Source organism: Triticum dicoccoides, chromosome 2B (genome assembly GCF_002162155.2).
Source record: "Triticum dicoccoides isolate Atlit2015 ecotype Zavitan chromosome 2B, WEW_v2.0, whole genome shotgun sequence".
In the NCBI taxonomy this organism is placed as follows: Eukaryota; Viridiplantae; Streptophyta; class Magnoliopsida; order Poales; family Poaceae; genus Triticum; species Triticum dicoccoides.
Genome location: NC_041383.1, coordinates 637,224,114 through 637,240,199, shown reverse-complemented (window position 1 = coordinate 637,240,199; position 16,086 = coordinate 637,224,114).

Genomic DNA, 16,086 nt, shown 5'->3' with positions numbered 1-16,086 from the left:
ATGGCACTAACTTACAGGGACATGCATACATGACCCAACAACGAACGTGTCGGTCATCAATGTATGATCCCAAGTTGTAGAAGCTACAAGGACTTAAAGGAGCAACACGTGACATTTCCCCTAAGGGACAGACACAGGAATGAAGGACACATGTCGATCAATCCTTGTGTTTCGGAGCAGTAGCAAGCTACCATGGCTCAGTGGAAGCACTTGGAGACATTTCCCCATAAGTGAGGCTACCAAGAATAAAACAACTAGGTTGTAGGATCCCACACATACCAAGCATTTCAAATCATACACACAATATGCTCGATATGTCCGAATACAACATGGCATCGCAACAAAACTCTACAACTCAAAGTATTTATTCGATAGGCTCCGAGGAGCCAGATATTACAAACATGGGTCTCATGACCCAACATACAGAGCATACAAGCAACAGAAGCATAACATGTCAGAGTACAGTCAACTACAAATGAAAAAGGTTGAGAAGCCTGACTATCTACAAGACCCTCCCAAGGGTACAAGATCGTAGCTGAGGTAACAAGCTAAACGTCGAAGTCCACGCGGAACTACTAGTGAGACTGAAGTCTCTCTGCAAAAACATAGATTAAGCAAGCGTGAGTACAAATGTACCCAGCAAGACTTACATCAAAACTAGCTACATATGCATCAATATCAACAAAGGGATGGTGGGGTTTAACTGCAGCAAGCCAACTTTGACTCAGTGGCTATCCTGAACTATGTCTGCAAGTAACTCTTTTGAGGTGGTGCACACGAGTCCACATATTCACCATATCAATACACCACTATGGATCCGCTCCCGTCTCCCTATGAGAAGGCCATCCATAGCACTCACGCTTATCTTGCGCATTTTAGAGTATCCACTTTCACTTGTCTATGAACTGCACAAGCAACCTAGTAGTCCTTTACCATGGACGCGGCTATTTGAATAGATCATGTTAACCCTGCAGGGGTGTACTTCTTCACACACGCTCTCGCCACTTCCCGCCATGTACACGTCATGTATCTTGACAAACTTCAAGCGGAAGCCTGGCGAGGGTGTTGGCCATGACCTGACTAACCACACAAGTCCCTAGTCCAGGTTTATCGCCTATTCAGGTTCCATCCGCAGGGAGTCTGGCCGAGGTTTCCACTACGGCCCCGAACGATGTGTGCAGGGTTCCCGTGGCACCAAACGAGCATTTCGGTACACCGGGCCATGTACTTGCCGCATCACAGCCCACCCCTAGGGTCAGTGCTACGCACGGCCTCCAGTATACTACAAACACCAGAAACTAATTCCAACTCCTGGACAGAGGACAAGGGCTGTTAATAAGTCAAGAGGGTCCATTGGTTTTGGGCCCAATGCGTGGTAGTAGCTGTTCTTGGATCACAAACATAGAACTTAGTTCCCGAGGATGGTTTCAGTGAGATAACCCACCATGTGCTCCTACATGGCCTCTCATCGCTACCTTTATGAAATCGTGTTCACACACTTAGTTCTCAACGGTAGGACATGTTCACACCATTCCAATCCATCCCAGATGAATCAGACTTGACGCAACTCTAAGCATAGCAGGCATAACAAGCAAACATGAATGAGTAGGCACATCATGGCTCAAACAACTCCTACTCATGCTAGTGGGTTTCAACTATTTACTGTGGCAAAGATAGGTCATGCAGAGGAAAGGGGTTCAACTACCGCAACATGAACAGTTGAATCGTTGTTGTCCTAATGCAGTAACAGAGAGCATGAGCGAGAACGTGGGATTGTATCGGAATGAACAAGGGAATTTTGCTTGCCTGGCACTTCTGAAGATAGCATAACTCTTCATCGGTGTCATCGATCACATCTTCGGAACAACGTCTACTGAGAGGGGACAAACACCAGCAACAGAGAGGAACACAATCAATGCAATGCAATGCAACAATATGATGCATGATCATGACATGGCAATATGTTGTTGATTGAGCTAATGAAACTAGCAACACAATTAAGTGAAGTTGGTTTGAACCCAAGGTTCAAATTCAAACTCCGCATGTGGTTATTTAAATGCCATTCATTTGGTTTTTCCTAAACAGTAGCCAAAAGTTGTTCTAACATGCATGAAAATGGTACAGATGGAAAGATTGGATTCTTTTGATCATTTTTCATATATAAATTATTTCATTTGGAGTTATAGATTATTTTCTATGAATTTTTTAAGTTTTGGATATTTTCTGAAATTTCCTGGTTTATTTTTAATCCAGAAAATATATTATAGCGTCAACATTGTGTAAGCATGACGTTAGCAGGTCAACTGGGCTGACCCAGGTCAAACCTGATCGGTGGGGCCCACACGTCAGTGGCACAGTTAACTAACAGTGGTTACTTAGCCTAATTATCAAGTTAGTGGGCGATGGGGCCCATGTTTCAGTGACCTAAGGCCATTAGGTTAGCGCCTAATCTGCAGTTAGGCCCACGTTTAACCGGGTTAACTTGTCGGCGAGGTGCCGCGGCGGTGGGGTGGCTCGGGAATTGCCGACGGGGCATGGATCGATGCGCCGATGGGCTCTCTAGAAAGCTCGTGCAAGGGCATACGTCGGGAGGTGGCGGTGGCCGAGCCTGGGATCGCCGAAGTCGACGGCGTCGAGCACGTATGCGGCGCCCGGAGCTCGGGTGGGTTGCGGGTTCGGTGTTGCAGCTCGCAAATGAACCAACTAACGTGCTAGCCAAGCTCTACATGCGGCCATGAGCTTGTTGGACGCTGGCGCGTGACCAAATGGTCACAGGAGTGTCGCCCGCGTCGAGCTCGTGCGGCAGTGGGTTTCGTCCTTGACGGAAACAGCGGCTAGAGGACGCGCTGGAGTGAGGTAACAGGGGGGATAGAGAGAGAAGCTCACGGCAGGGCTAGCAGAGGCAACAGTGAGGTCGGGGAAGCGCTGTAGCCGGCAAATCCGACAATGATGTCAGGCAGCATATGCGGCGGTGGCGAGCTCAGAGGCGTCTCTGCAGGGCATCTGGGCTTGTGGGATTCGTTGTAGAGGTGCACGGCAGCGAGGCAGAGCTCGTGGACTAGCTTGTTGGGCGTGGAGAGGTTGGTGGCTGCGGCGAACGGTGACAGCGGCGACGGCCGTGTTCGGGTGTGCTTGAGAGAGCGAGACAGAGGAGGGGAACAAGGGCGAGAGTGAGAGGGTCGGGCTTGGGAACGTGCATGGCGCGCTTAGGCGTCTCCGGCGGCGAGCTAGCAAGTAGGAGGTGGCCACGCGCGTGCCGGCACGCTGCGGCCATGCGCCCATCCTCCTGGTAGGGGAAGAAGACGACAGGGGAGTCCCAGGTGGGCTGGGCTGCCAGCTACAGTGCTAGGCCGCACCGTGGTTTGCGAGGCTAGTCTCTCTCTGTGTCTTTTATTTCTGTTTTTCTATTTGTTTGCCTGTGTTTTGATTTAATTTAACATCAAATCATTTTAAAACTTCAAGAAAATAATTGTGTGAACTAAGTGGTCTCATTCAAAGCCACAAAACAATTTTCAGAATTATTGAACTTATATTTCATATATAATAAATATAGATTCAATTCAAATAATTATTGGGTTGGCTCAAATGCCCAAAATAATTATTTCTGAGCTCCTAAAAATATTGACTTGAATTTTACCTCTGGCCAATATTTTCAGAGAGAAACATGAACATTTTCTTGGACCTATTTGAAGCAATTTTTATCTTGATCATTTTCAAAATGATTTCTGAGGCTTTCACATATCCCCAATTCAAATTTATTTGAAAATTTAAACATGATGCTCACATGGAAGCTAGCCTAGGTCATTACCAGAAACTAGGGACGTGACAACTCACCCCCACTAAATAAGAATCTCTTCTCGAGATTCAAGACGTGAGGTAAGAAGACAGAGGGGACACAAAACTACACAATCTTCATGATCCAACTTCCCTTCTTGTTGTGGAATTGTCACAGCAGATGTCCTAGGAAAGGACTTAGTCGTGGAGCCATTGCAACTAGGAAGCTTAAAGGGGTTAATCGGGACAAAGGACACGAGGTTTATACTGGTTCGTCCCCTTACGATGAAGGTAAAAGCCTATGATCCAGTTTTGAGTGGGATTGCTTATGTCTCGATAACCAGGGAGCGAATCGCTTGACCTAGCTCTTGAGTTGATGTTACTTGTCCTGAACCGCCGCCGGGTCGTCCCTTTATATACAGAGGTCGATGCCTTGCGGCTCACAGAGTCCCGGCCGGCTCATAAATAGTGTTCGGCTCGGTCACTTAACTATTCTTGCCTTACAATACAAGTCACGCATACATGGCGGATTATCACTACGGGCCTTAAGTCGCCTCGGGGCCTTGAGCCCTTAACTAAACCGCCATCTATATCCTGAGCCTTGGGCTTCAAGAATATTTGCAAGTATAACCCGACCCCTCCTGGGTGGGTCATACCAATAGTTATATCCCCAACGTTAGGCCCCAGATTGATTTGAACTGGTTCATGTCAATCTTCAACACTTAAGGAAAAAACTTCTGCCCTTATGAAATTTTTGTAACCCGCCATGACATCATCCTCTGGATTTGTGGTAACCCGCCATGACGTCACCTGCCATAAAAGCACATTTTCTTCAATGCATCCCAATGGATCTTTGTCTTGATGACTATCCCGAAAATTGAGGCGCCCCCATAGTTCGATAACTTATATTTTCAGCCTCCTTGTTTTTCGCGCTCTTTTAGTGGTCCTTCTTTATAATAGACCCGACTAGGTCTTCCTCATTCTTCCGTTCGCGTCTTCTTCCTCTCGCCCCCATCTGCTACTGGAGCTCCGCCGCCACTGCCACAGTGTATCTCGTCTCCGTCGACTTTGGCCGCTGCATCAACCTGATCTTGACCAGAAAATAGCGGCGCCCTTCCGCAACGAATCTCTTCCAGTAAGTTTTCCCCTTTATGCACCATAGATCCGTGCTAGGGCTAGCGTGTTCTTCTGTACTACGTGAAGTTCATCTGAGTTCTTGTGTTCCATCTGTTATGGCTTCTTTTGATCCAAAAATACCATAGATCTTATGCGGTACGTGTTCCGCATCCATTTTGGGTACCAGTAGATCTCCTTTGCATGTAAAAAAATCCCCATTATAGCGCATGAACTCCTCTGCGCCCTGTTTTAGGTCTAGAAAATTTTCTTTTCTGAACATCTGTTTGATCCAAAATAACAGCTGCAAATTGTGAAACCTGTTTTGACAACACTTAGGCAAAATCTGCATTTGTTAGATTTATCTAGTCATGGCGACTCTGATCGCCGGCTTTAAGGAGGCAATGCTTAATTAATAACTTAAACCACCCTTGGCATTTTAAATAGTCTTGACGGCTTATAGAGCCTATGGCGGCTTAAACAACCATGGCATAATTATCCTTATACCATTAGGCCCGTTCGTAAGCCGCCATCTTGAATATGCACAGTAATATTTTTTCCTGCCCGGCTTAAATTTGAACCGGCACTTTTACTTTGTCTTAGGCTTTCAATCAGAATGGCACCAAAGGCACCTACTTCCTGCAACTGGGTCAAATGCATTGTCACTGACAGCACCTTAGATGACTTTGTGAAGACCGGCTATCTGCCGAAAAAAGAAGTCATGCCTTATCATGCTCCTGACCCGGAGGAGGAATTTCCTCAACCTAAAGATGGAGAGGTTGTTGTTTTCACAAATCATATGAACCGGGGTTTCACTCCTCCTGGCTCAGAATTCTTCAGAGACGTGCTGAATTTCTTCGATCTTCACCCACAAGACATCGGACCCAATTCCGTGTCTAATATCTGCAACTTCCAAGTATTCAGTGAAGTATACCTTGGATAAGAACCCAATCTATTGCTTTTTAGAGAACTATTTTATTTCAACCGCCATAATGAATGTGCTAGCGGCTAGAGCTTAGAGCTTGGCGGTGTCTCAATCCAGCACCGTAGGGATGTGATCTTTCCTTATGCTAACCCACCGAGCCACCCCAAAGATTGGAATATGACATGGTTTTACTGCAAAGATACCTCTTCGGCTGGTGAAAACCCTTTGCTCGGCTTTCGTGCTCTTCGTCTTGGACCCAACCATCATCTGCCTGACAAGATTACAGCCGCCGAACGTAAATCACTTGCCCCCACTTTGGCCAAGATCAAGGCTCTTCTGGGGAACGGGTTGACAGTCATTGACCTGGTCCCGGTTTGGCTCACCTGGCGCGTTATTCCTTTGAGCCGCCGCTCTAGCTTGATGTGTGATTACACTGGCGCAAAGAATGATCCTCTACGTCGCAGCCCTGATGACTTGCCTGAAGATGTTATTGACGATATGACCAAATCTCTTCTGAACGAAAGCCTGGCGGACTGTGGCAAGGTGGGCTTAGCCCCCTTCTGCAAAGTTAACCCGGCTCCAACGGTAAACCGCCCATGTGAAATGACTACTTTATTTTTTCAATGTTTCACCCATACTCATGCATATGCTAATCTTTGCAGGCGGGTGATAAATTCTGGAAGGTCAAATATGACCATGAAGCTGCCAAGAAAGCTAGGAAAGAGAAGAAAGCCGCCAGGAAAGGAACTGCGAAAAGGAAGGGCAAGAAGGCCACCGCCTCTGACCTGCTTCGGCTAGCAGACTCTTCTGAGTCGGAGGTAGCCCTTGATTCCCTTGGCTCATTTTTTAACCATCTTATTGACACTGATTATCAGCACGAGGACACAGGAGCAAGCCGTAACAAGGCTGATGAGGTAACTATCCTTTCCTATGACTCCCATCCTTTGCCAAGACGGGAAATCCACAGAGTGACCCGGAAAGTAAGGTTTTCTCATCCTTTAGCTCATCACGATCCTCAATTTATTTTTAAGCGGCAAATTCACGAGACCCGGAGGCAGACCCGGACCAACAAGGATGCGGAGCTCTCCTTCGGCTTACCAAACACCCCAAGGAAACGTCGGAATGAGGTCACTTCTGTTTTAAACATCTTTTATCCCTTGGTGGGTCTTTGTCGTCTACCGCTCAATTTTCTGACTCGGATTACCAGGAAACTTCCCCTTCCTCCGGTGACTCACTGCAGTCCAACCTGTCGGCTTTCAAGACTGCACCAGGGTATGATAATCTGCTTATCTTGTATTTACTTTAATCCCTTGCATCTGTACTAACCTTTATTTTTACACATTGGACAAGCCAAGCCCAGCAAACGGGTTAGGAAAAGCAAACCAGCTGAAGACACAGTCGTGACTGAGCCGGTTCTTGAAACAGTTGTGCCGGACTCGACCACTCATGAGCCGCCATCTGAGATAGCTCAAGACTTACCAATTCCCTCTACTGACCTGCCCACTAAACGAGGCGCCGATGAATCAGAAAATCCAGAAGCTCCTAGCCCGGTCAGGACTGATGACCCTCAAAATACTGATGTTGAAATCACCAGAACCGGCTTTGTTGAGCCGTGAAGACCGACTGTACTGGCCAAGTGCCCCGCCAAGGAAGAACTTCTGGACCACCGCTGGGTCAAGCTGGATGTTGCAAACTATGCTCATATGAGTATTGGAGACATCTTTTCTGGCTACATGAGCCAAGTGCACAGCAGCTGGAACCTCGAGATTGATATGGTGAAGCAGATGCACCAAAAATTCGAGGTATAACCTGTTCTCTCCTATTCATTAATCTTTATTATGCCAGCCCCCAAGTCTACTGCTTATGATGTTTATGCTGTAGACTTAGAAACAAACTTAATGATATTAGTAACATAGATGAATAACACATATAAGAAGTCTGGCTTACTCTGTAGTCCCCAAGGGGCGGTTTAACCAACATGGTTGAGCCGGTCCTTAATATATAAAGAATACCTACAGATCTTTGAACAGCAATATGCATTAGCCCCCAAGTGCCAAGTATTATTGCTTGCAGAATGCTTGGGACTTACTATTATGAATCGCCGTATTATGAACCGCCACTGAAAATAAAATTCTTCGGTAACATTAGCCCCCAAGTGCCAAGTGTTGTTGCTGGCAAAAGACTTGGGACTTTAATATTACATAAAAATCAGCTTGATTTTGACTCTGTATTTGTATAGGCCACCACGAGCCAACTCGAATTTGAGGTGACTGATCTGAAGAGCCGCCTTGAAGACCAAGAGACGGAAATCCAAATGGCCGACACCAAGTTCAAATTCAGTGTTTCTGAACAAGAAAAACTGAAGAAAGAATTTGAAGATGAAAAGAAAGCCTGGGCTAATGAAAAGACTGCATTGATTAACCGAGCTGAAAAGGCCGAGGCGGCTCTAGAAGAAGCCACCGGTGGGTTAACCGATTTAAAGCGCCATGTCTCGCAGATGGTCTCAGCGATCTTTGGTAAGTCACCCTGCAAGTGTTTAAATATGTAAGCCTTTTGGTTGATCATAAAACTGGAATTAACTCACCTGATCACGTTTATGCAGGCCCCAGAAGCTCAATTTTGAACCAAGACATGCTGATCAAACTGAAGGCAGTGTACACTTTGGTGGAGCAATTGTACACCGGGTCTCAACGTGCATTAGCCACGGTGGCTTTGTCAAATGAAGTGCCAACCCTCCTGGTAGAGGTCTTGAAGAAGCTTTCCATGCTCCCTTAATGGTTCAATGAACTGAGGCGGTCAGCTGCAAGAGCCAAAGCGGTAAATGCTTTAAGCCGGGCCAAGGCTTGGCTACCGGAGTTAGACCTGGCCGACATTGCCACTGGCTACCCAAGTTTGAAGGAGGATGGCACCCCGTTTGAAGAAAACAACTTCACTGCTTGTGTAAAGGAGATACACCCCGTGGCTACCCTTATAGCGAATGAAGTGGATCTTACCAAATACCAGGCAGGTTATGATGAAGAAAACTGGAGAATTCCAATGCCTCATTATGAAGTGACCAGTCTGATCCCCCCACTCTGTAAGCACACCTTCGCCCCTAAAGTTGACCCGGCCGGCCTAGTTGATGCTGAAGCTAAATTTGAAGCTTTGAACAACATTGACTGGTCATCGTCAACCTTCCAGGAAAGGGAGCAGGGCGAAGACGCGGAGAGGGATAATCCGGACGCTTCAAGCCAATCATGAAGGCTAACCTACCGTGGCGGCTCATACCTGGGATGTACTGAAAAAACAATGTGAATCATTTGGACTCAGGGAGTCATGTAATAGAATAGCAATATCTTTATTTTGGCCATGTCATCGTGCATGTTTTAATGCTTAAGGTCATTAAGCTGCCGTGTTATATCCACCTGTGTTACTTTTCATCTGCTTACCGTATGCTTGATCAGACCTTTTTTAACTGTCCTGCATATGAAAACAGACTACAAGATCCCTTGGGAGCTTACCGCCAGGCAGGTAAAAAGAACTTAAAAAGAATCATAGATTAGTTTGTTGTAAAAAACACAACTTTGACCTTACACTTGTGACTTCTTAAATTTGCACCGCCGGCTCATATGACCCGGTCGGTAAGGGTGATAACCCAGTCTTCGGACACCCAAACTGTCAAAGGTACAATGATGCTCATATATCGGCGACTCATCAGTCAATATTAAGCTGGGTTAAAAATAACCATACTTAAACTTGTAAACCTCAGAAAAGTCTCAAGTCAAATAAAGGGTACTTCCAAAGAAAACTTAAACAAAATAGAATATATAAAAAATTTCAAGGCTGCTGATTCGAATACGATCAGTAAACCGTTCCAAAGGGGTTAAGCTAGGATGCGAATACGATCATGTAGCTCCCAGTGGCTTTGGCGTTGCACCGATCAAGAGGGTACCGACAACTGTGTTCTCTTTGGTTCGAATACGACCTATGTTTGAACAGGAAGCCCCCTAATGACCTTGAGAGTTTTTTAACGACTCTGATTCGAATATGATCAAAGTCGGTTCCCAAAAGGGGTTAAGCTATGATTCGAATACGATCAAGAAGCCCCCTAGTGAGCTCGGCAGTGTGCCAATCAAAAGGGTACCGATAGCTATGTTCTCTTTGGTTCGAATACAACCTATGTTTGAACAGGAAGCCCCCTAGTGATCATAATTTTTAACGGCTAGATTTGAATACGATCGTAAGCCGGATCAAGAGGGTGGAACTTGATCGAAGACGGTCAGCCCCCAAGTGATCATGTAAAATGACAATGATAATAATAATAATGACACATTTACCTTTGAGGAAGGGGAAAAAAAGGACAGAGATCCTGCTTTATTATAATATATACATTGTCAAAATATATACATCAGAAGAGCTGATGGGTCAGGTATAGTAGGGTCGAAGATGAGCAATGTTCCATGGCTGGTGGGTCTCCTCCTCCGACTTACGTGAGTCTTTGTGCTCTCGAACATCAATAAGGTAATATGACCCGTTGTTCAAATTCTTGCTGACCACAAAGGGCCCTTCCCAAGGTGGGGATAGCTTGTGTGCATCAGTTTGATCCTGGATGAGCCGGAGCACCAAATCACCTTCCTGAAAGGCTCTGGACTTAACCCGGCGGCTGTGATATCGGCGCAAGTCCTGTTGGTAAATCGCCGAACGAGCTGCTGCCAAGTCTCGTTGTTCATCTAACCGATCAAGAGCATCCTGACGCGCCTGTTCATTATCCGCTTCAACATAAGCCGCCACGCGAGGCGAGTCATGACCGATGTCGCTAGGGAGAACCGCCTCAGCTCCGTAGACCATGAAGAAAGGCGTATAACGCGTAGATCTGTTGGGAGTAGTGTTGATGTTCCATAACACAGAGGGTAACTCCTCAACCCAGCAACCCGGCGTCCGCTGCAGGGGGACCAAAAGCCAGGGCTTGATGCCTTTCAAGATCTCCTGATTGGCTCTCTTGGCTTGGCTGTTGGATTGGGGGTGAGCCACTGATGAAACATCAAGCCGAATATGCTCACGTTGACAAAATTCTTCCATGGCGCCTTTAGACAGATAGTGCCATTGTCAGTTATAATGCTGTGTGGAAAGCCGAAGCGAAATATCACCTTCTTCATGAACTGAACCGCCATAGCTGCATCACACTTACTGACTGGCTCTACCTCAACCCACTTTGTAAATTTATCAACCGCCACCAAGAGGTGGGTCTTTTTATCTTTGGACCTTTTAAAAGGCCCAACCATCTCAAGCCCCCAGACAGCAAATGGCCATGTAATTGGAATCATCCTCAATTCTTGAGCCGACACATGAGCCCGTCTTGAGAACTTCTGACAACCATCACATTTACTAACCAAGTCCTCTGCATCAGCATGAGCCGTCAGCCAATAGAATCCATGACGGAAAGCCTTAGCACTACAAAAAAATACACTTCCGTGATGATACGTGTTTGTCACAGTAGGTCGTGTTTTTTGTCATGCATGTACATCCATGACAAATTTATGACAGAATCAAGATAGTCATACCTATGCTGTCGTAGAAGTGTTCCATGACATTACCAAAATTATCATCACGGAAGTGTCCACTTCCACAATGGCGGAGCCACCTCCCGGCGACCCCGGGCAGCTGCCCGGGCTAGTCCAAAAAATTACTACTAAATACTACTGATAATCTATGGTTAGAAGAATTATTTCTTTGGGCAGGTAGCAGCTCACGCTGTCACAGTTCAGTCATGCCCGGGGTGCATTTATGGGCTGGCTCCGCCACTGCACTTCCATGACGATAAATCACGCGTCACAGAAGTGCTTTTGTCAAGGGTGACCGACATGTGGCATCCACCGTAATGGAACACCGTTAAGCTATCAGGTTGGGTTTTGGATCCGATAACCCATTAGCAGCCCTGACCAATGGGAAATTCCCACGTGTAAAATTCTTATTGGCCGGACGAAACACGTGTCAGCTCGTCAGTGGGTCAGATAGGTGCCTATGATATGTCGACACGTGCCATGGCCCACCACTGCCCCATTTAGCTTACAAAGCCGGCCCATTTGACTTCGTCAAAAGTTAACAGGCTGGCCCATGAAAAGCCTGTTAACGGTCTCTTCGCAAATAGCCCATTTTACGGCCCGTTAACTCATGGCTCATTAGGCCCTGAAGGAAATCGGCCCAACAACGTCATGTGGGCCATCGAATATAACACCAGCCCATTTCACTTTCGGCCCATGTATGGCCCACGACGTCTTTCGGCCCATATGTGGCCTTTGTATCTTTCGGCCCTTTATAGGCCCACGGTGACTCTAGCCCATAATGAACAGTAATTTTCTTTGTACCTATTAACGGCCCGTGATTTACCTGGGCCGTTTCCAGCCCATGTTAGCTTTCGGCCTATTGACGGCCCATACGTTCTTGGGCTCCTTTTTGGCCCTCGATTACTTCCGGCCCGTTACATGCCTATTCCCCTAATGGGCCAAATTCGGCCCATGGCAAGAGTCGGCCCGTTACTGGCCTGTTAACCTAATGGGCCAAATTCGACCCATGGCAAGAGTTGGCCCGTTTCTGGCCTGTTCCCCTAATGGGCCAAATTCGGCCCATGGCAAGAGTCGGCCCGTTACTGGCCTGTTACCCTAATGGGCCAAATTCGGCTCATGGCAAGAGTCGGCCCGTTTCTAGCCTGTTAACCCGTTGCGCCGTTTCCAGCCCGTCCTATATTGTGGCCCATTAACGACCCGTTATGCCTGTGACAGAATTAAGCCTTTGCTGTCCTACGGCCTGTTAACGACCTGTTACCGTGTTGGGCCGATACCAATTATGCCCGTTTACGGCCCATGTAGACCCATTTATCCGACGGCCCGAGGCCGACCGACTCTACGGCCCTGTTGGAGGCCCATTTATCGACGGCCCATAGGAGACCCATGGATCCTACGACTCGTATATGGCCCATGGTAGTTGCGGCCACTAGCAAACCAGGGAAAAAGAAGACTAGGAAAAAAATAAGGTCGAAACTAACGCTAGGATATTAAGGCGATTGCACAGATTACATCCACTCGGCATCAAAGATCGCCACCGATGCAAATATAGGGAACACCCTACACTACACAAAAATGGCTTGCTGTTTTCTTTAGCCGGTGGCTGCACGTTAAGAATAAATTTTGTATCGCACCAAAACAAATTACAACTATATAACAAAAGGAAGGTTGGCATAAAACTTAACAGTCTAGCAGATAAATGCACCACCAGAAGTTCAGAAGCTCAGTTCATTTGACCTGACTGTTACGTTTTCATGCTGTATTGTCCGATGGAGCACCATAACCCTCGCCTTCATTTCCCCTAGGCTCCTGAACAACATAGGAAATGTCTGATAGTCTGGTTTCAAAACCATGCATATCTTGATTACATCGAACAATGTCTCTCCTTGTTTCACAAAGGGTCTCTGTTAGGGAATGGACTTGTGCCTGGAGCGCAGATACAACATTGCTTTGAGCTTGCATATCTTGATCATGAGGGAGTTTGGATGATATTGCCTTAACAACCAACCCAGTATTACGCAGGAACGTGCTTTTGGCACTGTTAGTGGACAGGTACTGACCCACTGCAGCAAGAGCTGAAATTGCGGTTATAGTTGCCTCGCCACCTTCAGAAGGTGGCGGTTCCACCATTTTTTCCATAGCTCGCTGAAAAGTTGAGGTTTTACATTAGTAGTACCAGAACAGAAGATATTAAGGAGGTAGAAAAACCAAACAAAATAGCTTTGGTCTATATACAAAACTTATTCTGGTGAACCCATGTAAAATATTAGTTGTATTTTATTGCAAAGTACATAATAAAACCAGGTTCCAAACATATGACCATGTACCATCACTAATGTATTGTCTATTTCTTCACATTGTATTGAAGGCTAAGGATAAAGAGACGAAGTTTATAATACGGTAAGCATAGTATGCCATCATTCATATCACAAAACAACTGAGAACAGGCAAACAGGCAATTGTAACGTTGTGTGGGCAAGTCCAGCACGGAACTAGATTATGGGTCAAGATCAAAGGAACATCACTCCTCTATTTTAAACCTTGTAAGGTGCAATGATATGCTAAGACAATTGTGTATAAAATTGAAAAGAGTAATAGACATTGGCTGCAAACCATGCAGTTCAAGGCACAAGTCAGAGTAAGTAGTAGTTAAAAGGCATGAGGATTAAGGACTTACAACAGCGGCTTTGACTGGTGTAGTCATGCCCTTCTTCTTGCTGGTGTGACAGTCCTTGAAGATTTCCACATCATTTGGTTCAGGTACTTTTTGGTCCTTGTGGGCTTTCCTCTACATTTCGAACAAGTCAATATAGATATGATAATATGGTACAACGAAAAGAGTGAAACAACAACTAATTACAAGAGCCTCGCAGTGTGCAATAAGCTACGAGATCTTGTCGTCTGTTGGAATTTCACTTTCGTACGGTTGGCCTTGTTCTTTGAATAGTTCACCTACAAGAAGATAGATTTGTGTGGCACATGCGTAAATAGGACTTCAACATGTGATCTGATCACACACATATATATAATGTACCTAATACTTCGGATCAGACCAGTGTTTAACAAGGCCCCTCCAGTCTTCATCCGATATATTTTCCACTAGAGATGTTTGGGAAAGTTCACTGTTAGCCTTGCCTTCAAAGTGAGTTTTCCTCAAGTTATACCGATACTGTCGCAGAGCAGACTTGAAATCATGGGTGCAAGCTTGTCTGGTTGCATCATCTTGGCTATCCAACTTGAACCTCATCTATTGAAAATTATGGGAGTCTCATTATCAGCAACCTAGAAAGTATGGGACAGAGCAAGACGATATTACTAGTTTCCATACATAACCATACTTACAGATAAATGGTCGAGGAAGGTGTTGAACTGGGTTTCGTCTTTGTCATTCCTGTACTGAATCCATGTTGGGAGGATACGTACATGACACCTAACGGCAACCGCTGCCTCTGATATTAACTTGGCTGACTCTGTAGCATCACGTGGCCTTTTTAAACCTGTCTCAAAACGGATCTCCATTCTTCCTCCTCTAGATTTAGTTAACCTATCGAGCATTATCCCTGATGCTTGTTTCCTCTTGCGCCTAGGTGCTAGTCCAACAACGAACATAGGAAGTGTTAGTGTACATCAAACTGTGAGACTACATATAAAGAAGCATGCAACTGTAACTTGACTCCAGCAACTACCTTCTTTCCGTTGAAGCTCACAAGGTTCATCTGATATTGCCAACTCGTCTTGTGTCAAGAGTGCTCGGGAAGTAGTGTCAGGTGGCAAGGGAGCTTGGGAACGTGCTGCTAGCTCAGTTGACGCACGAGTAAGTCGTGCAGCTGGTAGTACTGTGGTAGGTGTTGCTGAAAGCACAAGTGCCCCCTAGGTGGTTTTGGTAATTAATGTCAACATATATCTTGTTGGACTAACACTTTTATCTAGTATATTTCAGATAAGTTCAACAATGGAGTGGCATGGACTAGAAGATGTGGGAACTCCTTCAAGATGCTAAGGACAAAGGATTGGCTCAAGCTTCAAGCTCAAGACTCTTCATTTTACATTTTAGTGATCCAAGGTCACATTGAGTCTATAGGAAAAGCCAATACTATCAAGGAGGGATGAGGTGTTGCTTAATGAGTTTCTTGCTCCATAGTGCTTAGTGATATGCTCCAAAACCCTCGACTACTTTCCCACTTTCACACATATGTCCTAAACCTAAAGTCAAACTCGGCCCCACCGATTCTTTCTATCCGGCGCCACCGAGTTCAGATGTCTTAGCCAGGGCCGGTCCTGAGATTTATGGGGCCTGGGGCAAGACTAGAATCAGGGGCCCCTCAATATAAACGTCACAATAATATTCAATATATGTATATGTGAAATATTATTAATTAACATTATAGTAAAATGCATTCGAAATCAAATAATTTGTATTTTACCTTAAAATTTACCTCTCACATTGGTAGATGCAATTATGTTTACTATGTTATCAGTATAGATCTCATTCAATAATTTTTAAAGTTACCTAACTATTTAAGCTCCCTTGCAAATTTACAAACCTCACACTCACTATATAGCTATTTAAAAGATGTTCATGCTTCTTACGGTATGGCAATAACTATCACATTAGGCAGCATACCTCGGCCATCATTCAGACATCCAGTGCCTTCTTATACATGTCCTTGATAAAAGAAATTCTTCTTGAAGCATTTGAACCATCTTATAAGCTCTAGGGATAACACAGATAAT